The sequence below is a fragment of the Saccopteryx bilineata genome, chromosome 4 (genome assembly GCF_036850765.1).
Source record: "Saccopteryx bilineata isolate mSacBil1 chromosome 4, mSacBil1_pri_phased_curated, whole genome shotgun sequence".
Lineage (NCBI taxonomy): Eukaryota > Metazoa > Chordata > Mammalia > Chiroptera > Emballonuridae > Saccopteryx > Saccopteryx bilineata.
The window spans coordinates 38975940-39002248 of NC_089493.1; the positions used below are offsets into that span (position 1 = coordinate 38975940).

At 42.1% G+C, this 26309-nt stretch overlaps 1 protein-coding gene and 1 non-coding gene across 2 annotated transcripts in view; both read right to left on the reverse strand.

The window, feature by feature from the left end:
* Positions 1-26309, reverse strand: part of SYT16 (synaptotagmin 16) — a 229995-nt gene that overhangs the window by 175063 nt on the left and 28623 nt on the right. The window lies entirely within an intron of this gene.
* LOC136337024 (U6 spliceosomal RNA) lies at positions 18544-18649 on the reverse strand. Its single transcript, XR_010731745.1, has one exon. It is a non-coding gene; the product is annotated as a U6 spliceosomal RNA (small nuclear RNA).

Below are 26309 nucleotides of genomic sequence, written 5' to 3' on the forward strand. Positions count from 1 at the left end.
TGCGAAATGGATTTCAATGGCCTATCATAAAGTCCTACCCAAATCTCAAGTATTAGGGTATACGGAGCAGGTGGAGCTCTAGAGTCATCCTTCCTGGTCCCAATCCTCGCTCCACTCCTCCGACCGTGTGACCTTAGGCTAACTAATGCACCTTTGAAACCCTTAATTTTCTCCGTAGAATGGAATTAGAATACCTGTCTCACAAAGTTATGAAAATAATTAAATGAGAAAATGTTTGAAAAGACTTTAATACCTGGTTCACATTTATTTAATAAAATTGACTATAGCTGCTACAAATTTTACAAACCACAAATTCTGATGTGCAAAAAACAGGACTTTACTTCTTATAACTTAGTTTACTTTCTGACTTAAAGCCCCTGTCCTGCCTGATATGAAAAATAAAACTCAGCAAAATATAAAAACGTTGCCCTTTGTCCCTCTTCTCTCTGAAGTTGTTGTCCCTACGTTCCAGACAAGGCCATGTTAGAGGTGTGGTGGTAGGAATGAGGGATATGGTCAGCATTGCAGGCTATACTCATCTTGTCCAGCCCTTCACACAGGAAATAAGCAGTGTTTTCTGGGATGGTTCCCTGGAGCTAATAATCCACTGGGATGGGCACACCACGGGCAGGGACAGTCCATGTCACATATTTCCAACACATATTCCCCTGTGCTGTTTGAAAGCCTCTGTCAGGTCTCAGGTGCGCATGCTCATGTGGTGCACATGCTCATGCCCCATCAGACAGAGCCATAGAGTATGTGCAGATTATCTCCAATGCTTTCTCCAGCCTAGACACACCTAGCGACAGGTATTCGACTGCACAACAGTACTATGCCAGCAACAGAAATTCCTCTGACTCATCTCATGATTCTACCCAGGATGCCAGGCATGGGTCCTCTCTACTGTCACACCCCTAATCAAAGTGGGAAGCAATAATCGTGTCCCCACAACTCCAGGACAAAGCTTGAAGTTGGGAATAAAGGACACATGGGGGGGTGGATGGAGGAAAGAGGACCAGGGAGTGGGCAGAGAAAAAGGAAGGAGGGGAAAGGAGAGGAAAGAAAGGGAAGAAGAAAGGAGGGGTGAAAGAGCACAGAGGGGTGGGGAGGGGGGAGAGGAAGAGGAGAGACAGAGGGGGGAGTTCTCTCTTATGTCTTCTCTACCAGTGGTCCCCAACCCCCGGGCCGCGGACTGGTACTGGTCCGTGGGCCATTTGGTACCGGTCCACAGAGAAAGAATAAATAATTTACATTATTTCCGTTTTATTTATATTTAAGTCTGAATGATGTTTTATTTTTTTAAAATGACCAGATTCCCTCTGTTACATCCATCTAAGACTCACTCTTGATGCTTGTCTCGGTCACGTGATACATTTATCCGTCCCACCCTAAAGGCCGGTCCGTGAAAATATTTTCTGACATTAAACTGGTCCGTGGCCCAAAAAAGGTTGGGGACCACTGTTCTCTACCACTCCGCTCTCTCTTTCCCTGGTCAGAAGACTTTTACTGCTACAGAAGAGGAGAGGTGAGAGGGGATGAGAAGGGGAAGGTCCGAGAGGAACTCAATTAGACAGAATTGTTCTGACTTGTCACATTTACTTCCTCAACATGTTTCACTCTTCTTTTTTGCATTGAGAAACTAGGATTTGCCACATTTTCATCAATTTGCTTCTGACAACCCCTCTGGGGGAACATGGTGACTAGGCGTGGTTAGAGAAAGAATGAAAAGAAAAAGATAAATCCAATCTTTCATCTCTGACATCCTTAAGACAAAAGCATCATAAAAAATGGGGACTTGAGTCCTAATGTTGAAACCCTCTTCGCTTTCAGTATGTACAGGAGGCCCCGTACAAGTGCAGCCCCACCGGAGACGGAGGCCCCTGGCTATGAAGAGAGCCCGCCAGGCCTCAGGAGGGGAGAAGCCTCCAAGATTCAAGAGCACATTATGACAAGACAAGCTCCAGCCCAGTCCCTGATTCAAGAGTGCCGATGGGGTTCAAGTGGCTTTTCTTTTCCTTTTATCCTCCAGATGGTTCCTGCCTGCCTCCCTTACTTGTCAAAACCGAGATTCCTTTCGTAGTTTCCTGACTTGGGAAGCGGATCAGCTGTGTGACTCTTGCTGTGCACTCGCTCCCTCAATCACATATTCCAGGCCTGTTGTTAGCTGCTATTTATTTTTCATCTACAGATGGCTTCATAAAAGCCATTCTCCTTATTTGAAAAAAAAAAAAGTCCAAGCGGTAGCTGGATAGCCATTTAAGATGCAAATCAGGTTATGCAGGTGGCATAAAATAACAGCAGGCTTGAAGAACCACAATGAGAAGTGGATCTGACAAACACCACGCGCCGCCTAATGAAAGCACACCTTCTCTCGCCGGCTTCCTGCCGATCAACGCCTCCGCTGCGGCGCTGTTTCGCTCCTACCTAGAGGCAGTACGGGCAGAATTCTAAACAGAAAGCTCTCCCTTAAATTCCTCTTTGTGGTGCTTCCACCTCCTAGACCAGGGATCAGCAAACTTTTTCTGTTAAGGGTCAAATAGTAAATATTTTTGGTCCTGTGGGCCATTATAGTAATCTCTGCTGCAACCACTGGACTTAGCCAAGGTAGTGGGAAAGCAGCCGCAGACAGCACTAAATGAATGAGCATGCTGTGTTCCAATAGAACTTTATAGATGCTGACATCTGAATTCCATGTAATGTTCGCATGTCATGAGATATTATTCTTTTGACTGTGTTCTAACCATTTGAGACTGTAAAAACTATTCTTCGCTCTCAGCCATACAAAGCAGGCAGTGGACCAGGTTTGGCCTGCCGGCCATACTCTGCTATCTCTGACTCAGATCCTCACAATCTAATAGGATAAATCTCAAATCTGACAAAATTCTGGTCCCAAGTAAAACATGAAAGGAAACTTTATTAACCTATCTCTTTTTGAATATATGATCAAGGAGAAAGGGGCTAGAATCTACATATTTCCTTACTAGAAATAATGCAAAATTATAAGATGACCATAAACTGCAAAAAAGAAAAAAGAAAAACTGTTTTCAAGTACAAAGTCTACAAGTGAAAACTCATTCTTATATAGTCATTAAAAGTGTGATACTGTCCCTATTGGCTGTATTTTATTGGCCTGTATTGAATGGACCTGTATTCAGTCAAAGAAAGTGTATTTCTTTGAATAGTCAATAGCCCAGGATTTTCATCTTTTTATTTATAGCCTTACCTATTTTCTGTTTGAATTGATAAGTTGTCCATATCCAAGAATTTTGTTCCAGAACAATTGTTAAGAACATGTTGCTCGTGGTTGACCATGTATTTGAGCCCTCAGAGGTCACCTCCATACTATGATTTCAGAGGCATAGCTTAAGAAGCCTCCTCCCAACATCCTTCCCACCAAAAACTAAAAGGGAGAAGGGTCCCTGCTCCACACTTGAATTCCATGAATTATGAGCTTTGATATGAGGAGTTCTGAAAGAAAAAGAGGGAAAAAAATGGAGGATGCTACATTGTGCTGGGGGCTGGGGGTTGAAATGCAGAGATAAAACAGGAAATTATAAAACTTCCCTTACATTCGGGGACTCCAGGACAAGGGGCTTTGTGCTTCACTTCTTGGGATTAGCCCAGGGACTCTGTAGGCCTTATAGGAAGACCTCTAGTCCAGTTTGGTTCCCACAACTGCCAGGGTAGGAAACCTGAGCTCAGCCTCACAGGAAGCAGCCAGCATGAAGCCAGCAGACATCTGAAAAGTTCTTGTTGCTATCTGTCCATCCCACCACCTACCTGGCCCAAAAACAGCTTAGAAGAGGCCAGCCCAAACTCAGAGGTGTGTAAGGACTGAGGCCAAAGAACAAACTGAAGTCAAATCAAGTTACCTCAGATCAGATGGAAGGTAATTATGGAGCACACAGCCCTGCACCCACTGTAGGATGGGACAGAAACCCTAGATGGTTGGCTCCTCCTCTGAGGAAAAAAAAAAGTCGTTGAAAGGAGAGTCTTCCAAATTAACCATTTTCCTAAAAATTCAAGAGAATAAATTTACCTTGAAATTAACAAGATCGAATATTTTCTGAAATTAGGGGAAACTGGTGCTCAAAATCAAAATTAAGAGAAGTAAGACAATAGTAAAAATAGCAGTAACACAGTATTAATAATATAGTTATAGTAATAATACAATAGTAGTAGTTGGAGTATCGGTAGTAGTAATACAGTAGCATAGCAGAAGTAACAGTACAGTAGTAGGTAATGATGGTGGAAGTACTAAATAGCAACTAACATTTATTGAGTACTTTCTATTTGTGAGGTTTTGTTCTAAGTATTTTAAATAACAGCGCTCATTCAATCCTTACAACCTTCCCATGAGACAAGTGTTTATCACCATTTTACAGATGAGAAAATAGACACAAGAAAAAGATAAAAGCTTGAACAAAGAAGGAGAGAATATCCGTTGAGTAGGTGCATGGGTTCATGTATGATATTAGACAGAATGAGAAAGTGGTTCCCCATCAAATCAGAAGGATGTGAGCATCCCAAAATCACTGACAAAGCTTCTTAGTGCTCTGGAGTTGGAAGCCGAACTTAAGAGAAAAAAGAAAAAAAACTTTGAAAATACTATTAAGACAACAGAGATAAGGACAGGTAACCCTGACAGGTTAATTTGTTATCAATTACCTTTTCTATCTTATTCTTTCCTCATATTAGTTCATAATGCATTCCTTTATTTTTCCTCTTGATATAATGTTATTCTTTCAACTTTCAAAATGAAGCTTCTAAAGCCAGTGTTTTTCTCCTACTCTGCACTACTAGCTGAGGGCAAGGCTGAGGATGGAGGAAGCCGGCAAGGAGGAGATGTCATCAGGCCCAGAAGGGCCAATGATTGAAGGATTATTGGAGCCCTCTGTTCCTATAGGTGCAGACGCTGCCCCCCCGCCCCGTCTCAGCCCTGGCCCCCATATTTCAGTGATTTAATACCCTGTCATTTGATTGCTTTTTCTCTGTGTCCTTAGCTGTATATGCTTATTTTTTAATTAAAGTGATTTTAATTTTCTTTTAAAATGGTGGTTTCCTACTCAGCCACAAGGAAGGTCCGCAGTCACGAGGAAATGAACGGAACGGAACCTGCTGTGTGCACAGACTCGGGGCCTGCCTTCCTGCGCGAGGACAAACACTGCGCCCTGGGTGACCGCGCCACCTAGCGGCACACTTGCCCTTCCGCCTGCCTCCCTCCATTCGAAAGGAGGGTGCTCAGTCATCGGTTAAATTATTCCATCTCACAGCCTATGAATTTCAATAAATTTACCATCTGTTCACCTTCTGTGTGGGAGTTCAATCATCTTCTTGGCAGCGGTATTATTCTACAGCAATTACCTATGTCTTTATCACCCCTCATTGAGCTGCGGCAGCATCTCCGTAGAGACAAGTTTGAAACCACAGTCTCAGTGGATAGGGCAGTCTCTATGGTTAGAACACAGAAAAACATCCAGACGTAATTTTGTGCTGGGCGGGGGTTGGGGAGCAAAACCTTATGAAATGAGCAGGCTTTCCTTGAGCCCTGGCATAGAACCGAGAAGCCTTCGTCTCAGGCTGCCAGACCAGAAAAGGCCACACTGGAGAGAAGAGCCGCCCACTGACGGGCGTGCAGTCAGGACAGCTCTGCCCTCACCTGCTGTGTGACCAGGTGCACAGCTGAATGGCCTCTCTGGACCTCAGTTTCCTCCGCTGTAAAATGAGGAGGTTGGAATGAGTGACCATTGAACAACCTCCCTTTGGCTCTGAAATTATCAGATTCTAGTGGCTGGAGAATTTGAGCAGACGGCACGGCCCACGCCCAGATGCACCACTGAGTTGCTAAGTAAAATTATAGATAGAAAAAAAGAAGGAAAAAAACTCTCAACCACCAAAGGGACTTAAAAGGTTTTTTTATTCAGATATAATTGGCATATAACTTTATATGTTTCATTTCAGGTGAGGGCTTTTTAAATGTGGGTTATTATTAATGATTTTTTCTTGCACAGTGTATGAGGAAAGGAAACAAAGGCTTCCAGAGGGTAAATTGTTCACAATAACCCCCTAGAAAGTTGGGAAGCTGGTGGTTAACTCGTGCCATTTGTTTACAAAGTCCAAACTCTTAAATGCAGTGCCCTATCAGAAGGCTTCATGAAAATGCAAAATTTTAGGACAAGGCGTTAATCCAAAGAAAGAAAGAAGGCATTTCAGATAAAAGCATATAAAAATCTCATAGAGTCTCAGCCTTAATTTTATATTGGTTCAGTTCTGGCTAATCAACATCCAATCACATAACCGAACAGACTGTGGCCCTCACAGTGCTATACATAACTTAAACCCCATTCATTTTCCTACTAGGCATGTAAAAACACTAAATTAAATTGTGAACATCCCTTGCAGTTAGAGTGTCAACAAGGTGTCAGTTGGGCTCTGACCAATGGGATGTGTGCAGAAATTCTGTATACTATCTGAGTGTGGCCATAATACACTCTTTCCTTCCTGCTCCTGCAGCTGGAAGTGAAGGTCCCAGTACAGCAGCACCACATGATAAAAAAGCCTTAACCTCTGTGCCACCGCCTTCAGGGAAGCATTGCAGCAGGCTGCTTCACCTGCACTTGACTGTGGGGATTGAAAAACAAGCATTGAAAAACAAACCTTTATGTCGTATCCTCCTGAAATTTGGAGGTTGTTACTGCTTTTTAAAATTTGTATTATTATTAGTGATATTTCCTTGTTAAAAAAAATGTAGTCAGTAGACCACTAGTCAGTAGATTGGCCCATGGGAATTATAATTGCACCTTACTTATTGCCTTTCCAGTATCCAACACCTTTTCTTCTGAATCCAACCCCCAATTCCGCTTGTCTAGCGCCTTGATTTTCCTGAATTTCAGCCCTGCGTTCAGAAAGGGATACCACCACCCATTCTCAGCTCCAAGATTTAGCAGCATATTCCAGCCCTACATCAGACAAAGGAGAGGCAATCTTGGGACTTTTTTGCTGAAACTCTGTGAAAGAGAAACGCTTTTTCCACTGAGAAGTCTAAGCCGGATAATACAAGTCTGGAGCCATAGGGAGGTCAGCATAGAAGACAGTCAGCCCTGGAATCAACTTAGCACGTTGAACCACAGAACTACGGGAGGGGCAGAGAGGGACGGAAGGGGTGGATGGCAGAGTCAGAGAGAAAATGGAGGCAGAGAGGCAAAGGGTAGCTAAGAAAACAGAAAAGAACAGAGCCGGGCAAAGAGAGGAAGGGTGTGAGGTAGGACAGACAGAGGGATGGACAGAAGGAGCGGAGGCAGGGGAGGCAGAGAGAGAGTGAAATCTGAGAGAGAAATTGTCAGGAACACAGAGAGATCAGGAAGCACAGGGAACACGGGGGGGGGGGGGGGGGGGGGGCGAGGAGAAAGCCAAGGGAAAAGAAGAGAAGAAGAAAAAAAGGGAAAAAGAGGAGAGGGTTAATGATTAGGGGATGGGGGCTAAGGAGGAGCAGAGATGCAGAAAGAGAGGCGAGGAAAGAGAATTGGAGAAAGAAAGGGAAGGAGGCAAGGAAGGGTGGGTGGTCCTTATTTGACTCCTTGGGTCCAGCCACACCTAGTCGGCCTTACCGCTAGATTTCTCCACTATATGAGTTTAATTCTCTTTTGCATTTATCCATGTTAACTGGGGTCTGGCCACATGCTAGAGGGATTTTTTTTATATATATTTTTCAAAACAACTTTAAAAATAGATGAAAGCAACTGATAAGTGTCAAAACATGGACACATATTACATAAGACATTGACAAAAAAAAAAAAAACTGACTTCCCTCTTCCAAAATGAGAAATTTCAATATGTAAAGCTTCTCAATCAATTATTCTTTTAGTCTTCCCCCGTGGACTTCTCAGTCCTCTCCTAGCCTGGGATGACATTCTGTCGTGATTTCTGGCTGGATTCTTTTCCCTCTTTCTCCTTCAATTTTTTCCCTATCCTAATAAATTGTCTGTCTTTATCGCTTTTTCCCGATGCAACTTTTCCTTGCTTCTGTCTTTCACGTAACGGTTTAGAATTGTGTAAGGGTCCCAGGTGTCAGTCCCTTCGGTCTCAGCACTGCAGTGGCAGCTACTGGGGCACAAGAACTTGATCCCACAGGCTGCTGGCTCTAGCTGCTACCGCTCAGATCACCCGACATGAGTTAATAGTGAACTAAGTCCTGGCAGGATAGCTCGGTTGGTTAAAGCATCGTCCTGATGCACAGAGGTTGTCTGTTCGATCCCCAGTCAGGCACGTACAGACACAGATTGATATTCCTGTCTCTCTTGCTTGCTCTCTCATCCCTCTAAAATCAATAAGTCAAATTTTTGGAAAAAAAAAAAAACATTTTTAAAAAGAAAAAAATACTGAGCTGAGATCCATTATTCTGAATCTCCCAACATCATATTCTCAAGAGCAGAAGCAAGAAAAAACTGGATTGAAATACATATCTTCAAGGGCCAAAAAATAAATTTAAAAAGGTGAAAATGCGCTTGGCACAAAGAGCAAATGCAAGAGAGACAGACACAGAGAGTATGTGGGTGCACAGAGGCACCGCTCCCGGAAGGAGGGGGAGGGGGCAAATCAAGAGACCCAGTTCTCAAATGCTCATCAGGAAGTAACACACTCTGGAGTCAGAAGAAGAATAAAGTAATTAGTGGGATTTTAAAAGGCAAAGGAAGGGAAGTACCTTAGTTTAAGCTTAAGGGAGCAGTTTTACAAGTTGGGGGCAAACATCCTCTCTGGAGTGGAATCACCAACAGGGAGTCCTTGCACACTAGGAACTTATTTATTTTTCTAGTATATTTCATATCCATTCAAGCAGAATGATATAGATGACATTGGAACACAAGGTCTTGTTCAAAGAGAAAAATCAACCCAGCCAAGCTAATGTTCCTTATTCACCAGCTACCTCCCCGCCTGCCCGCCTCCAGCTCTACCATTCACTCGGAGAGCACAGCCAGGAAACTGTTCAATACAATCCCAGAGGCTTGGGGGGTTTTCTGCTACTCTTATGCATAATTTACTAACATGCACAATTCCTGTCAACGGTGGCCTCGGTTTTTTCATGTATCAATGAGTTTCAAGGCTCTATAAAAGTCTGGTTCTAGATAAAAGAACACTGTAGACAAAGAAGTTAGTGTTTTTCTAAAAGGAAATGGAAACTGTATTTCTATAGAAAGTTAACTTTCTGTTGTTGTTTCAGGGTGTCACTAGGAAAACACTCCTGGTAGATTTAAGACCACCCAACTCTTTCCTTCATCTGGAACTCTGCACTCAGCCACCCAAGGGACAGATGTCACCTTTCCACTTTGGACAGGCAGTGAGACCAAATCCTTGTTCATCTTGTTAATGTGTGAAATGAGATGGGCAACTTGAAGCGAAACCCACAGCACCTTCTCTCTCATTCCCTGCTCCACAGTCACAGCTCTGGGACATGCCCAGTCCTCTCCTTTTATCCAGGGCAGCAAGCCTCCCTCTAATCCCCAATCCTACTTACCCATGGCCACAAGGCCCCCAAACTCGCTATACTTCCAGCAAAGGTATCTACCCAGTCTTGCAGCATCTGAAAACTAAAGGAGGGAGAAGAGAGAAGGCTTACCCACGCTCCTCTTAACCTAAAGTAGAGCCATATCCTGCCTCTTCATGATCTTTCCCCACTGGTTAAAGGCTCATTCCCCAAAGGCTGGCCTGAGCTGGATGTCTGTGGCTGCAAACCCCTTTTGCTCTGCAGTGGCTACCAGAACCTCTTGCTGGACCTCCTATGTGATCCTCGTGCCTTGTACCAAAGCCTGCAAGAACTCAAATGTGAGACATTACAAGATGTGGCCTTACATTGAGAGTTGTCAGTTTTATCCCTGTCATTGTAGCTTTTTAGGAAGAAAAAAAAAAACAGGTAGAAATAAGATCTATCTACTAAGACATACATGGGATATAAAACGGAAAGCAACAAACAAGAAAAAAAACTCATAGACACAGACAACAGTATAGTGATTACCAGAGGGAAAGAAGGGTAGGAAGGTAGAAAAGGGTAAAGGGGGTCAAATATAAGGTGATAGGAGAAGATTTATTTGGCTTCGGGTGGAAAACACAATACAATATACAGATGATGTACAATGTTATAGAATAGTACACTTAAAACCCATATAATCTTACTAACCAAAGTCACCCCGGTACATTTAATAAAAGTTTTAAATACCAAAAAATGTGAATTTCATTTTATTTCCAAGTATTTGCTTGCTTTGCTTCAATTGACCATTGATAAACATTAACCTGGCTACAAGTGCAAGTATTAATCTATCCACAAACATGAATACCAGGCTGAGGCCCTGGCTAGTTGGCTCAGTGTACAGAGCATCAGTCTGGCCTACAACATCCTGGGTTTGATTTCCAGTCAGGGCACACATGAGAAGCGATTGTCTGCTTCTCTTCCCCTCTCCTCCACCTCTTCCCCTCTTGCAGCCAGTGACTCCATTTGTTCAAGCATTGGTCTCAGGTGCTGAGGATAGCTCAGTTGATTCAAGCATCAGCCCCAGATGGGGGTTGCCAGGTGGATCTTGGTCAGGGTACATGAGGTAGTCTGTCTCTCTATCTCCCCTCCTCTCACTTAAAAAAAAAAATACCAGGCCGAACTTACCTTCATTGTCCCCTGAAAGACCAAAGGACAATTTTTGGCTATTCCTCAGTAACCTCAATAATAATAGTAAATTTAGTAGTAGCCACCACTATCTGCCATGCATTTTATATAAATAAATTTAATTACCACAAAAACACTCAATAGAAAGTACTGTTATCTTCCCCCATCTTACAGGTCAAGAAATGAAGGCAAAGAGGAGGTAAGGTACTCAAAAATCACACAACCAGCTGAGTCAAGATTTGAATCCAGATCTCTGGTTCAAGAGCCCATGATCTCCAGCATTCTATTCCACTAGCTCCCTGTGCCCATTACACTTAAAACAAGGTATCTTGTTATACAATATTAGACAAATATTGCATGTTTCACACTACTTTCCAAAACAACAGCAACTAAGAAGCAAAAAAAAAAAAAAAAGCTGAGTGTGACCCGACCAAAGAATTCAGTAGAGATCATTTTGCTCAAATCTTTCATGGGAGAAATCACTTCATTACGTTTATGGCCCTATGTCAAAGGAGGACAGTCTGACTTTATTTCCTGGAGTCCTCTGGCTTACAGTGGGTCCCAAGTGAGAAATCTGCTGGAGGCTTTTCAATGTTGCACAAAGCCGTCAATCACTTTTATTGACCTTTTGCTCTACAAACAGTAAGAAGAGTGACTTCATCCCCCAATCAGCATAACAGATCTTGACATTGAATGAGCAAAAGCTTTTACACTCCAGAAAAGCAATTATTTTCTGGGGGGGAAAAAAAAACAACAATCAACTTTTTAGGCCTACTGAACCCACCTGTTAATCTTGTCCTGCTACTCTTGTTAATTCTGAAAAAAAGAAAAGTAGTCACACCTTGTTGTTCTTAGATTTTAAAACCATGCGTGTCATCAACGAAGGGCTTTTTCAACCGGTCAAGCTTTTCTGCAAGCAACTACTTAGGCACCAGCAATGGAGAAGAGAAGCTATTTAATTATCACTTTAATGGCTGTAGAGTATCACAATAACATTGACTAAAACACTTTAAAGAACCCTTTAGTGATTAAAAAATTTACTTCCTTAACTAGTTAAAAATCTATGTCTAATAAAGTAAGGAAAGCAACAATAGGTGGACTTTGAATCACTAATAGTCATTAATATTATGTGGGATGACTGAGGAGTCCTCGTTTTACTGTTTTTACAGGATAGGTATGGATGAACGAATAGCCAGGGTAGCGCATCAACTCCAGATCACCAGTTCTGTTGGTACATTTCTTTCCAACGATTAGTGCCAATTTGCTTTCAGATTACTAAAAGTATCTACAGACTTCAGTTTGGAGAAGAGGTAGGTGCAGAAAGAGAAAAGCACCTGATAGATCCATACTTGTAGAAGATACAGTAAGTTGTATAGAAATGCTTCAAGTATTTGGAAAAATAGTGATATTATAATTAATACAAATCACTGATTGAGTCATTTGTATTTGATAGTGCCGTCCTGCACTGTCTTGCTCACCCACCCCATGTTAATTCTATTTTTATATTTTGGGTGATCGTATGTGACCCAATGTCTACCATATGAGAGTGAATTAATTATAGTTGTATTTCTTAAAGAACGACTTTAGCTATCATGTTGAGAACCAATTGGAAAGAAGCAATATCAAAGTTCAGAACAGTTTAGAACACAGTTCAGAAGCTATTGCAGGAACTCGACATGGCGACATGCCAGACGGATGGAAATGGAAATAGAAAGAAGTGAATGGATTCGGAGAAGGTATTTAGGTAGTAGTAGTGTGGTCAGATACCAGGGATGCACTGGGTGTGGGTGTGAGGAAGAAGGAGTTGAGGTGTCCAGTTTAATGAATGGCAGTGGTGTACAATGACATAGAGAACATTGGTAAAGGAAGGAGTTAGTGGATGAAGATGATAAACACATTTTGGACCTATTGAATTTGAGGTGTCTGCAAGACATTCAAGTAGACATGAGACAAAAGTGACAGGATATGCACTGCAATCCCTGAGGCCCAGGCAACAAACATTTGTCAATCTACTATCTACCAGACACCTGATGAGAGGCTGGGGATGGAGCAGTTTAAAAGTTACACATCGCCGCTGCCCTTGTGGAACTTGGAGTCTAGGTGAAGAAAAGGACATTATATAAGTAATCACCTAAATGAATAAACATGCTGATCTGGGGTTGATGCCATTTTTTATGGGAAAAGGATGTATTTCAAGATGGTCATGGGCCAATTACATCAAACGTTGGTAAGAGATAGAAAAGAATTCTGTTGGATCTGGTAACATAGAGGTCACCAAGTAATCTTGACAAGAGCTGTTTCAGTAGAATACCAAAGACAGAAGCCAATTCCAGTGAGTTGAAAAGAAAACCATAAAGTGAGGAAGTAGGAACAGTGTCTATAGGACACTTGTTCAAAAGGTTTCACTTAAGAAAGGGAGAGAAAAATTAAGCAGTGACTAGAAAGAGAACACTGGTCAAGGAAGAGGCCCTGCATATTTCAAGCATATATGTGTGTTACTGGGAATATTCTAGCAGAAAGGGGGAAAGTGATAGGCTGGAGCGAGAGGCTCTGCCTGAGTCAACTCAATAAGACCAGAGAAATAATATTGAAAACACAAGGGTTGCCTGACCAGGCAGTGGCGCAGTGGATAGAGCGTCGGACTGGGATGCGGAGGACCCGGGTTCGAGACCCAAGGTTGCCAGCTTGTGCGTAGGCTCATCTGGTTAGAGCAAAAACTCACCACCTTGGACCCAAGGTCGCTGACTCGAGCAAGGGGGTTACTCAGTCTGCTGTAGCCCCACGGTCAAGGCACATATGAGAAAGCATTCAATGAACAACTAAGGTGTCACAATGCGCAACAAAAAACTAATGATTGATGCTTCTCATCTCTCCGTTCCTGTCTGTCTGTCCCTGTCTATACCTCTCACTGACTCTCTGTCTCTGTAAAATAAATAAATAAATAAATAAATAAATAAATAATCTTTAAAAAAAAACCACAAGGGTTATACTTTGGGGAGGTAGTGATGGAAGGGGCATAGGGTGGGGGTAGGGTTCTGAGGTGCAAAAAAAAATGTTCTGTTTTTTGATCTGGTACCAGTTAATAAATGTGTTCATTTTGTTCAAATGTGTCAAGAGGCAAACTTATGTGTGCCCTTTGCTGTGTGTATACTATATGACAATTAATTGTTTCTTGCAGCAGCAGGAGCGGAAAGGAGGAAACAAAAGACGTATTTTTCGTTAGTGATAGCATTGTCCACATAGAAAACCCTGAAATATTTATAAACTATTATAAACAAAAGGAAGTTTTAGCAAAGTGGCTGCATATAAGAAATTTTCTCAGCCCTGGCCAGATGGCTCTGTCGGTTGGAGCACTGTCCCAGAGCACAGAGGCTGCCGGTTCGACTGTTCCATCCCCAGTCAGGGCACAGAGAGGAGCAGCTCCATGCTCCTGTCTCTCTCAACCTGCCTCTCTCAGAAAGAAATAAGAAAGGTTTTTTTGTACATTTGTTCAAGTCCACTACACCACAATAAAAAAAAAAATAGAAGACATAACTTTTAAATGCACCATTTACAATAAAAACAAAAACTATAAAATACTTTGTAGGAAATAAACAAGATGTATGTTCAACGGTGCTACAGGACATTGGAATATTTATTGAAAGATTGTAAAGAAAACCCAAGTAGCACACTCTATGTGCTCATGAATAGGAAGATTTGATTTTGTACTGATGTCAATTCTTCCCCCAACCTGGTATAGAGACTTGATGAAACTCCAGCCAAAACCTCAAGAGGATTTTGTGGAACTTTATAAACTGATTCTAAAATGCACATGAAATAATAAGGGACCAAGAAGAGCCGATACACTTCTAACAAAGAAAGAAGGGAGCACCTGCCCCCCCCACATGTCGAGACTCACTATAAAGCTAGATAACTGTGATAGCGGCAGAGAGCAGAGGCGGATTGAACAGGTGGGCGCCCTGGGCCTGACTTCTGAAGGGCCCTGCAAAACCCCAACTTTACACTTTTTTCTAATGACAAGAAGTTTGGTTTCATATGAGCAATTTTAATATTAATAGTACATAATATTTTTATTCATTTAAAAATATGGTTAACATGTATTTTTATTTTCCCTCTTTTTTTAAGGGGTCCAATATTTTACTCTGCACCTGGGGCCTCAACGGACCTTAATCCGCCTTTGACAGAGAGATGATCTGAACAGCGAGCCTACAAACAGATCATCCCACATATATAACTTTGTTATATTTGTCCTTCAAACAGGGCGCTATAAAGGGAACTATTTATCCATAATTATGTAGCGCCAATAAATGTAAACTACTATTGAGTGGGGCAAATGAGAATGCATTCTTTTTTTTTTTTTTTTTTTTTTTGTATTTTTCTGAAGCTAGAAACGGGGAGAGAGAGTCAGACAGACTCCCGCATGCGCCCACCGGGATCCACCTGGCACGCCCACCAGGGGCGATGCTCTGCCCACCAGGGGCGATGCTCTGCCCCTCCGGGGCGACGCTCTGCCGTGACCAGAGCCACTCTAGCGCCAGGGGCAGAGGCCAAGGAGCCATCCCCAGCGCCCGGGGCCATCTTTTGCTCCAATGGAGCCTCAGCTGCGGGAGGGGAAGAGAGAGACAGAGAGGAAGGAGAGGGGGAGGGGTGGAGAAGCAGATGGGCGCTTCTCCTGTGTGCCCTGGCCGGGAATCGAACCCAGGACTTCTGCACGCCAGGCCGACGCTCTACCACTGAGCCAACCGGCCAGGGCCGAGAATGCATTCTTAGTATGCCTATGACACAGTTGGAAAAGAACAAGTAAAAGCAGCCTTTGATGGTAATAACGCCATTTCACCTGCAGATACAAGCGGAAAATGGAGTGTGGATGAAGATACAACAAGAAGGCTGTTAGATTTGAACATGGGTATTTGTTCTGTCTCACTACTTTTCTTTTCTTGATAAACTTTGAGGCAGGGTCATCAGCTGAAGGTAAATGGGAAGGAGCACAGGGAGACAGGAATGAGAGAAGTAGCAGAATAAATACACTAAGCAGGTGCAGCAGATTTGCCAAGCAGTGTCAAGGGTTAATTTTAGATTTACATCATGAATTTATAGATCAACGACCACAATTATGCATTTTCTCCTGCAATATTTAGCTGCTTAAATAACTATAATGACCAATTGTGAAATCTAACCTAGGTAAAAAATATATATATAAGTAAAAAGAAAAGGGGAGAATCATTGACAATGACAATGTGGTGAGGCAATGGAATAGAGGTCTGCTGGAGTGATCGCACTAAGGAGTTCGAGCTGGGAAGACGGGTGAGTGTCAGAGAGAAGGCTCCTCAAAACTAAGGTATTGGTGATGGTGCCATTTTTTTGGTGATAGAAGATCAAGGGACCATGGAAATGGGAGATTAGGGAATAATATTACTTAGGTCATAAAATCATGCATCATAAAATGTTAGAGCTGAGGTCCAGAGAGGTAAAGAGACTAGCCAAAAGTGATAAGGGAGAATGTGCATTGAGTTCTTACTGTTTGCCTTACAGAGGTGAAAGTGTGACAAGGGTCCCTAGCACACGACTGAGACTGGCCCTTGCAATCTCTCCATCACTCATTTTATTACCTTGGAGGCAAGAGAAGGCACACTGCTCTTTTTTGTTTGGAGTCATAATGGGAGCCAACTAGAGAGGAATTAGTGATAATAAAGTTACTAAGTGTTTGCTGCATGCGAACACTGTGGTGGCTACTTCAGTGATATTCTGAGACACAGTGAGTCTATGTATTGGGAGAAATGGACTCACACAAAGAAACCAAATTAATAGCAGGATGTTGTGGGAAAGAGGTATGTACCCAACTTTGTGTACCAAATACTATTAGTAGCTTACAGTGGCAGCCCCAATGAGTAGCCTGGGGGGTTTGAGCCAACACTGTCATCATCCTACATAAACATTACTAAGCAAGTATGCTTGTTTCATAGACATGTTTCCAGAGAACTATGCTAGCAGCTCCCTAGACTGCCCTCCAAGCCCCTCCCATTTAGCATCTCTTCACCGTCTACCCCACAGGCTGGCTAAAATCTTTCTGTTGTTCCCTTAAACCAGGGGTCCCCAAACTACGGCCCATGGGCCACATGCAGCCCCCTGAGGTCATTTATCCGGCCCCTGCCACACTTCTGGAAGGGGCACCTCTTTCATTGGTGGTCAGCATCCATATCCTGTGCTCCTGGAGTACTGTATGTAGCAGCGTCGCTCACGTACAGTACTACTTCCAGTGACGCGGAATGCATGCGTCACGGCTCCGGAAGTGCGTCATATCACTTGTTACGGCTAGCAGTGACAAATATGGAACCGGACATTGACCATCTCATTAGTCAAAAGCAGGCCCATAGTTTCCATTGAAATACTGGTCAGTTTGTTGATTTAAATTTACTTGTTCTTTATTTTAAATATTGTATTTGTCCCCATTTTGTTTTTTATTTTAAAATAAGATATATGCAGGGTGCATAGGGATTTGTTCATAGTTTTTTTTTATAGTCTGGCCCTCCAACAGTCTTGAGGGACAGTGAACTGGCCCCCTGTGTAAAAAGTTTGGGGACCCCTGCCTTAGACTCTTCCACATTGCCAGGAGAGGGGAAGCGTCAAGTTCATTTTGGATTCTGTGCTGCTGATATGAAAGGAACAGGGACTGAAAAAAAAGAATCAGAAATTCAAATTACTTCAAAACCCAGGTTTTGCTGTGAATCTGGATGACATTTGTTATTTTACTTCTTTTCTCAAATCAAAGTCCTTAGGATTTGGCAAGCCAGTGTGAGAGATGTGAGCTTTTCAAGTGTGACCATGTAGCCACTGAGATTGATTTCACGGTCAGGTACACCTGAAAATCAGACCCATTATGCTTTAGTCACATAGCTGCATTTGGGAATCATGCAAATTAGAGCTGCCCACAGAGTTTCCTTTCGTGCATGTGGTAACAGGGCTACATCTTAGCTCTCTTTAAAATGAGATTTCCAATCAACTCGAGTGTTCCCACACATGGACGTTTATATAACCGAGCCAAAAAGAGCCAAGAAATATCTGCTTTTGGCTGGTGGCTTTTTAGGAGAAATGATCATTTCTTTTATCATTATACTGAGAATGTTTTAAAGATTATATAATCACCTTCATTTTCAATGTAATAATAATCACTGACTTTCTTTATGAAGACAAAAAAAAAGAGGTAAACAAAAACTACATCTCACTTCCTTTTAAAATTGCTGCTGCAGATATAATGCTCTTATTTAAGCTATTTGATTTTCATTGGACCCCTAGAAAAGAGTGACTGAAATTAAGTGGTGTTGACATATTCTCAAAGCCTTGCTCAGGCCTGATGTATTTATGATGTTTGCCTATGTGCCCAGAATATTCTGTTCTTATCACTGTTTCTGGTCAGAAACACTCAGGGATTAGGCCTCTACTAATCAAGTGACTAGGTTGCCATAACCTAGTCACCTCCTACAAAGTTCCACTATGTTTCTACCCAACTGTAAGCCTCGATTTTCCCTCTGAGTGCTCCTGAGAGAGTAAGCATTTCCACCCAAATTGTGAAGACCAAGAAACCCACTCTTTTGGGAACCAAGTGTCCAGAACTGCCCACGGACATAAGACAAGCACTGAACTCTGGACAGGAATAAGGAAGCCCAAGAACTTCATGCCCAGGCCTTTTTGTTCCTTCCCCACTTGGTTCTGGGGGTCCAACACAATTTTAGCGGGGGAAAATGGGAATAAATTTTAATCTCAAATTACCTAGGAAACTTTTAAACCCACAGGGTCCCAAGCTATATCAAAGACCCAGTGGGGATTAAATCTCAGGAATGTATATTTGGTAAAGCTCCAAAAGAGATTCATGTGCACAAGACTGCAAAAAAATTTTGTTTAATATGGAACACTTCGTGAATTTTATGTCACCCTTGCACAGGGGCCGTGCTAATCTTCTCTGCGTTGTTCTGATTCTGGTACAGCTGCTGCCGGAGTGAGCACTGCAAACTTATTGTCCTACCTTCTTAGTCCCAGGAAGTCTCAGATGTCACAAAAGATCACTGTTTCTGTTCCCCCTTGACTTCAGACGTAAATGAGAATGTGTGTGTGTCAACCTTTGTTCCCTGTGTTGCAAGTGAGAATGCCAACAAGATATCAAACAGTACATGCCATTCAGATAAAAGACTGAGTACTACACTCCACTCATATGGGGCACCACTGGCTTCCTGGTAGAAAGAAATATCTAAGGGCCAGCTCCTAAAGAAAATCTATCCCCTTACACACACACACACACACACACACACACGCACACACACACTTAATACAGCTTTTTGATTGACACATTTTGAGACAATGCATTAGGAGCAACAGAGCAGTTTGCTGACTCACTGGGGAACGATTTTTTTTTTTCATTTTCTGTTGCATGAGGTTTTAGAACTGTTTCTATATATTTCTGCATCGGTGATTCCAAATCTGGAATCTGTTTTTTGATGCATGCTCTAGTTTTTATGCAATTTTAATTTCTTTTTGTTACAGTTAATGGCATGCGTTGGTTTTTAAATTGGATGAAGTTAAAGGGCAACGACTCTTGGATTGAACTTAACCACAAGGCAATTAATGTTTTACAAACACCACTTTTACATAATTGTAGCTGTTTTTAAATGTAAAAAAATATTATCTGATAAAAACACCCTCTTATTGTTTCAAGATTGAATCATGGCTTCTTTGAGTAGGCGTAAATGTAAGAATAGTCCTGACACCTTCTGTTATATATGTGGCTGTTACACACTTCAATGTCAAAGGCGCAATATTTCATCATTTGTGACACGTGCATATATTGCCTATTTTCAAGTTCCCCTTCACGATCAAGACAAGAATTGGGCTCCTCATATTGTGTCATAATTGTGAGGAAATGCTTCATGACTGGCCAACAGAAAAACGCAAAGGAATGCCTTTTGGTATTCCCATGGTTTGGTGTGAACTAAGGACCACAGTAGTGACTGTTATTTCTATCTGATCCATACAAAGGGCATCGGCAAGAAAAAATAGCATATGACCACATATCCTAATATTCCTTCAGCAATATGATCTATCCCATACTCTGAGACACTCTCGGTCACAGTTTTCAATGGTTTTATTTCTTCTAAGGACAAAAAAAGTGAACATGGTGATCAAGTGTATTTTGTTAAGATGCATGAGGAAATGGTTGTAGAATCTGAAGGGTCTTCTTCTGATGCCAAGCAGTCATTAACCCCTGAGTAGTTTAGCCAACCTGAATTGAATGACTTAGTAAGAATGACATAAAAATTGTCCTCAACTTTCTGAAGTATGAGGAGCATAACTGGATCATTTGTGTAGATCTTAAAATGGTAAATTTCCGCCTGACCTGTGGTGGCGCAGTGGATAAAGCATCGACCTGAAATGCTGAGGTCGCCAGTTCAAAACCCTGGGCTTGCTGGGTCAAGGCACATATGGGAGTTGATGCTTCCTGCTCCTCCCCCTTCTCTCTCTCTCTCTCTCTCTCTCTCTCTCCTCTAAAATGAATAAATAGAAATAATTTTAAAAATCTTTAAAAAATGGTAAATTTCCTGCCAAGACAACAGAGAGATTTCACAAAATATCCTTGCTTTCTGTGTTTGTGGGACAGCCAAGCTCAGGAGAAACACTGGACATACAAGGAATGGCCGAAACGTGAAGCTCTGGAAGTAGGGATGCAAAATACTGTGAATGAACCTGTAGTTAATCAAGACAGGATCATTTTTCCCCCACTTAACATCAAACTTGGCTTAATGAAGCAGTTTGTTCAGGCTTTGACTAGAGAAAGTGAATGCTTTCAACATCTTATTTTTGCTTTCCCTGCCTTGTCTTTCGAAAAGATAAAAGCAGGTGTATTCAATGGACTTCAAATACGAACCCTCATACATGACGAAGAATTTGCCAGGAAGATGAATTAGGAGAAAGCAGCATGGCAGTCTTTTGTGGCAGTTACAAAGAACTTCCTTGGCAACTCAAAAGCAGAAATCTATGAACTTCTGGTTCAAAGGATGCTGTTGGCTTTCCACGACATTGGATGTAACATGAGCGTTAAGATTCACTTCCTGAACAGTCACCTTGATAAGTTTCCCGAAAATCTTGGAGCTCTTAGTGATGAGCAGACTAATGCTGGAGCATCAAATGAGATTGTCCTCAACAAATACACAAATGCAAGAGCTACAAATGCAAATTTTGCCTGAATAGAATTTAAATAAGTTTTGCACAAATTTTATGATTAAAATAAGTGTTTTAATATGTTCTATTTTGAAATTGTAGACAAATTCTGATGCAATCATATCTTTTAGTGTATTAGTGTATTTACTGCATTATATAAATTATTATATTTTCACATAGATGATGCCCAAGAAGACGTTCTACTTCATTATGTTAAACTAAATGTTGAAAATTTTACAGTAAGATGAAAACCTAAAATCTTGAATTTCAAAAAAACTGTAGCTTACAGAGAAAAACTAATGTAAGATTTGAGATCAGCACACTTGAATTAGGTAAGTACAAGTGTTTTTGTGGATGCAACAAAAATTTTGTTCCCCAGTGTTATTGGAGGGAAAGGGGACAAAGGGTAGAAGAGGGTATAGGGGAGATAAATGGTGATGTAAAGAGTCTTGACTTGAGGTGGGAAACACACAGTGCTGTGTACAGATGATGTGTTATAAAGTGGTACACCTGAAACTTATGTAAGGTTATTAATCAATATCACCCCAATAAAGTCAGTTTTTTAAAAATAGGAAGGAATCTGACTAGTGGTCTGCAGTGGGTAGGGTGTCAACTCAGAATGCTGTGGTCCCCAGTTCAAAACCCCAAGGTCACCATTCTGAGAGTGGAAGCATTAACAGGATCCCAAGGTCTCTGGCGTAAGCCCAAAGGTTGCTGGCTTAAAGCCCGAGGTCACTGACTTGAGCTTCTGGGTCAAGGCATGTATGAGAAGCAATCAGTGAACAATTAAAGTGAAGCAACTATGAGTTGATGCTCCTCCGTCTCCTCCTTTTCTCTCTCCCTTGCTGTTCCTCTCTCTCTTTCAAATTAACATATACATTGTGTGTGTGTGTGTGTGTGTGTGTGTGTGTGTGTGTGTGTGTGTGATATATATATATGAAGGAGGAAATAAAAGAAGTTTGCTGAGTGGAAGAAAGTTAAGGACTAATGAACACACACACATACAAAAACACCACAAAGCCAAGAAGAAAAGAGGGCTCACTTCAGTTCTGCCTGAATAACCAATAAGTGAACTCTGAAAGTAAGTGGCCTGGTTCCTCCAGCTGTAGCAGAGGCACAAGATATTTCTGTTCCTAAGCAACAGACAGCTGCCTTTATTTCCCATCGTTGCTCAGGCTGGTATAATTCAATTCCCTTCTGGCTCAGCCCCTGCTTCCTACTTACCTGCAGAACAGAGGCTTGAAATGGTGCCCTGACCCTTATCTGATGCTATCTCACACACACACACACCATAATTTTCTAAAAGACTCAGTCCTCTTCTCTTTGGATACAAGGAAAGGAACATAATCTAGAACGCCATCTGTCATCCTGAAATAGCCAATAATGGTACTATTTTTACTCAGCAATTATCAAACAAACAGAGTCATTTGAAAGAGTCACAGCTGTTCCTCAGTGTTATCTCAGTACAAATATGACATGGTGCCTGCTGATTTTGTTTTCTGCTTTGTGTCTCATGTATACCAAGGCAGCGATCATTTCTCGCCCTCCCATCAGAGCACAAGTCAAAGCGTTGTGTACTCCACAACGAAGTCACTCAGGCGGATGAAAAATCTGTTATCTTGATTACATGGTCAGGGTTTCATTAAATATGATTTTTATTCAGAAAGTGAATGTAATGAATTCCATATTTCAGAGTGAATGTTAGGAAGCTTTTTTATTCCACAGAAAACATCAAGTTTACTCCTAGCTAAATCTGACTGAAAAGAATGATTGGTACTCATGATTTTTATATGTTAGCACTTTTTTTTAGACAAAGAAAGGAAGGGGGGAGAGAGAGAAAGAGAGAGATAAACATCAATTTGTTGTTCCACTTAGTTATGCACTCATTGGTTGATTCTTGTATGTGCCCTCACTAGGGATCAAACCCACAACCTAGGAGTATTGGGACAACACTCTAACCAATTGAGCTACTTGGCCAGGGCTATATTTTAGCACTTCAAACAAAAAGCAAAATTCTTCAAAATGAATCTTATTTTCCCATTATTACCTTCATCATAAAATCAGACAGGTGTCCTACTGAAATAAATGTCTCTAATAAACTGAACACACACATTCATTCACACATGCAAGTTTACACACACACACACACACACACACACACACACACACCTCTATCAAACATTCACCATGCTTTTTGATCACCTACATCTCAAACCTCTTATGTACAGGGAATTTCCAAAATAACAAGGCAGTGCTCACCTCTCACAATGAAGGTAAATAGGCAAGACTTGCTTTCCTAGCTTCTCTAGCAGCTGGGACAAAGGCACAACCCACCCAAGAGTTACAGAGACGACCCAGACATGTTACAGGGAATTCAGTTTCCTGCAGAGTCGGATATCACTAGCGCTTGCTAGGTTGTGGGCTGCAACCTCTAAAGCCCTGCAGTAACAAGAGTGTCCACCAGACCGGCGCTGCAGGCTGACTCCCGCTCAGTGCCTGGCTGCACGGCCGCAGCTGCCTCTCCAGCCAGCCCAGAGACCCCGTTCACCAGGCAAAACCCTTCCAATACCCCATTTGCGGCTTATATCGGCCAACACTGACTGCTACAACCAAGAACCTGAAGTCAAAAAGTATTTATTCCGTGTTTTAACCATGTGAAGATCAATAACATGTGTGGACTTTTTGTTACCCTTCAAAATTTTCCAGCTCTTTCCAAACTCCCGAGTCTCTAGATTGGGTTTCATCTATACCCAAGCCACAGAAATTTCTCAAATCCCCGAAAATCCCGATTCCTCCTTTTCAACTAGAAATGCGTCCAAAAGTAGAAAGATAAAAATCATATGAAGAAGATGCAGATTGACATGGCCACTTTCTTATAAGACTACTCCCTGGAGAATCAAGAAGGATTAAATACCTACATGCTAAAACTTCAACACTACAGCCTGACCAGGTGGTGGCGCAGTGGATAGAGTGTCGGACTGGGATGCGGAAGGACCCAGGTTTGAGACCCCGAGCTCGCCAGCTTGACCGTGGGCTCATCTGGCTTGAGCAAAGAGCTCACCAGCTTGGACCCAAGGCCCCTGGCTCCAGCAGGGGGTTACTCAGTCTGCTGAAGGCCCGCGGTCAAGGCACATGTGAGAAAGCAATCAATGAACAACTAAGAAGTCTCAACGAGAAACTGATGAGTTTTTTTTTTTTAAGATTTTATTTATTCATTATAGAGAGGGGAGAGAGAGAGAGAAGGGGGGAGGAGCAGGAAGCATCAACTCCCATATGTGCCTTGACCAGGCAAGCCCAGGGTTTTGAACCGGTAACCTCAGTATTTCCAGGTCGACGCTTTATCCACTGCTCCACCACAGGTCAGGCAAGAGAAACTGATGATTGATGCTTCTCATCTCTCTCCGTTCCTGTCTGTCTGTCCCTGTCTATCTCTGCCTCTGTAAAAAATAAATAATTAATTAAAATTAAAATTAAAAAATAAAAAAAAACTTCAACACTACATAGACAGACCTTCTTGTTTTGAGCAGCGCCTCTTAAACTTCAATGTGCCTACGAATCTCTTGGGGATTGTGTTGAACTGCAAACTCAGAGTCAGTAGGTCTGAGGTTCCACAGCTCTCCCAAGACCCAGGTGGTACCCCTCCGGCTGGACCACCACCCAGCACTTTGCATACATAGCAAAGCTGTCCAACACTCGGGCGCCACTCCCAAGTCACCAAAATAAAACTGTCCCAGGCAAACGACAACAAAAAAACCCTCAGTGTGTTCTCTCTCCATTTTCTGAAGCTCATCTTCTTTTATATTTAGAATAACTCAACTTTAAAGTGGCAATACATTCCATCACTTGGCACATGACACACACCAAATGGAAATTTTCTTACATGCCAAATGCTAGAACATATCGAACTTACTAGATCTTGCTTCCTCCGTTCTGAAAACGTTACATGCCATCAAACTAGCCTATTTAATACAGAGGTATTTAGGCTTTCAGTGTGGATCGTACAGAGTCAGTGCAGACATGTCTACAAATCTTATGGTTCCCAAGATTCTCACTTGGGTGGACTCACATATTGTTTAAATGTAAATTAAACTAACAAAGGCTATCTCATCTCTTATGTCCAAAGAGCAACCCTTGGACACAAAGTGTGGGGCACAAAAAAAGAAATATTCTCTGAACCTCTTCCTCATGTAAATGTACATTTTGTATGTATTTTCTAATCTCACTTTCCTCTCCTGTATTGATGGAAATTTCCACACCAACATCTTCCAAAGGGGAAGGCTTATTTCTTTTCGATGTCAACGAAATTGTCTTGCAACATGCTGTCCAATGTAAAGTTTATACCACACCCTCTATACAGCTCCAATATCACTGTGGAAACTTCTACCCCTCAAATTGGGCATCATCTTTTTCTGAGCATTAAATCAATAAAATTTCTAAAGGCAGAATGTATTCTGCTTTAGTTGTAACACTGATAATCCTTATTAAACATGTCCAAAATTCCACAATACCTAAGAAAATTAAGAAGGTGCCAACAACCCTTTTCTTATACTTCTGATAAATCTGGAGTTAGTTTACAACTTTGTAGAAGGCCATGGAGTAGCTAAGCATATCATCTGACTTCTAGGTGTCTTAACATAAAATTTATCTTTTATATTATGATGGGTAGCTTAGATTAATGGCCAAAAGTCAGAAATAGTTAATAAATGATGGACATTTTAGCACTTTTTTTTTTTTTTTCATTTTTCTGAAGCTGGAAACAGGGAGAGACAGTCAGACAGACTCCCGCATGTGCCCGACCGGGATCCACCCGGCACGCCCACCAGGGGCGACGCTCTGCCCACCAGGGGGCGATGCTCTGCCCATCCTGGGCGTCGCCATGTTGCGACCAGAGCCACTCTAGCGCCTGGGGCAGAGGCCACAGAGCCATCCCCAGCGCCCGGGCCATCTTTGCTCCAATGGAGCCTCGGCTGCGGGAGGGGAAGAGAGAGACAGAGAGGAAAGCACGGCGGAGGGGTGGAGAAGCAAATGGGCACTTCTCCTGTGTGCCCTGGCCGGTAATCGAACCCGGGTCCTCCGCACGCTAGGCCGATGCTCTACCGCTGAGCCACCGGCCAGGGCCATTTTAGCACTTTTATAGTGAATATTAACCCTTTGTGTTATAAGGGAATTATATGCCTCCATTGATTTCTTTGTACTGTCCCTAGTCAGGTGAGAAAAAAATTTTTAGCAAAAATAAATAAATAAATATACACACACACACACACACACACACACACACACACACAGTGTCCATAAAGTCATGGTGCACTTTTGACTGGTCACAGGAAAGCAACAAAAGACAATAGAAATGTGAAATCTGCACCAAATAAAAGGAAACCCTCCCAATTCTGTAGGATGATGTGGCAGCATGTGCACATGCGCAGATGAGGATGTAACACCGTGTATACAGCGGAGC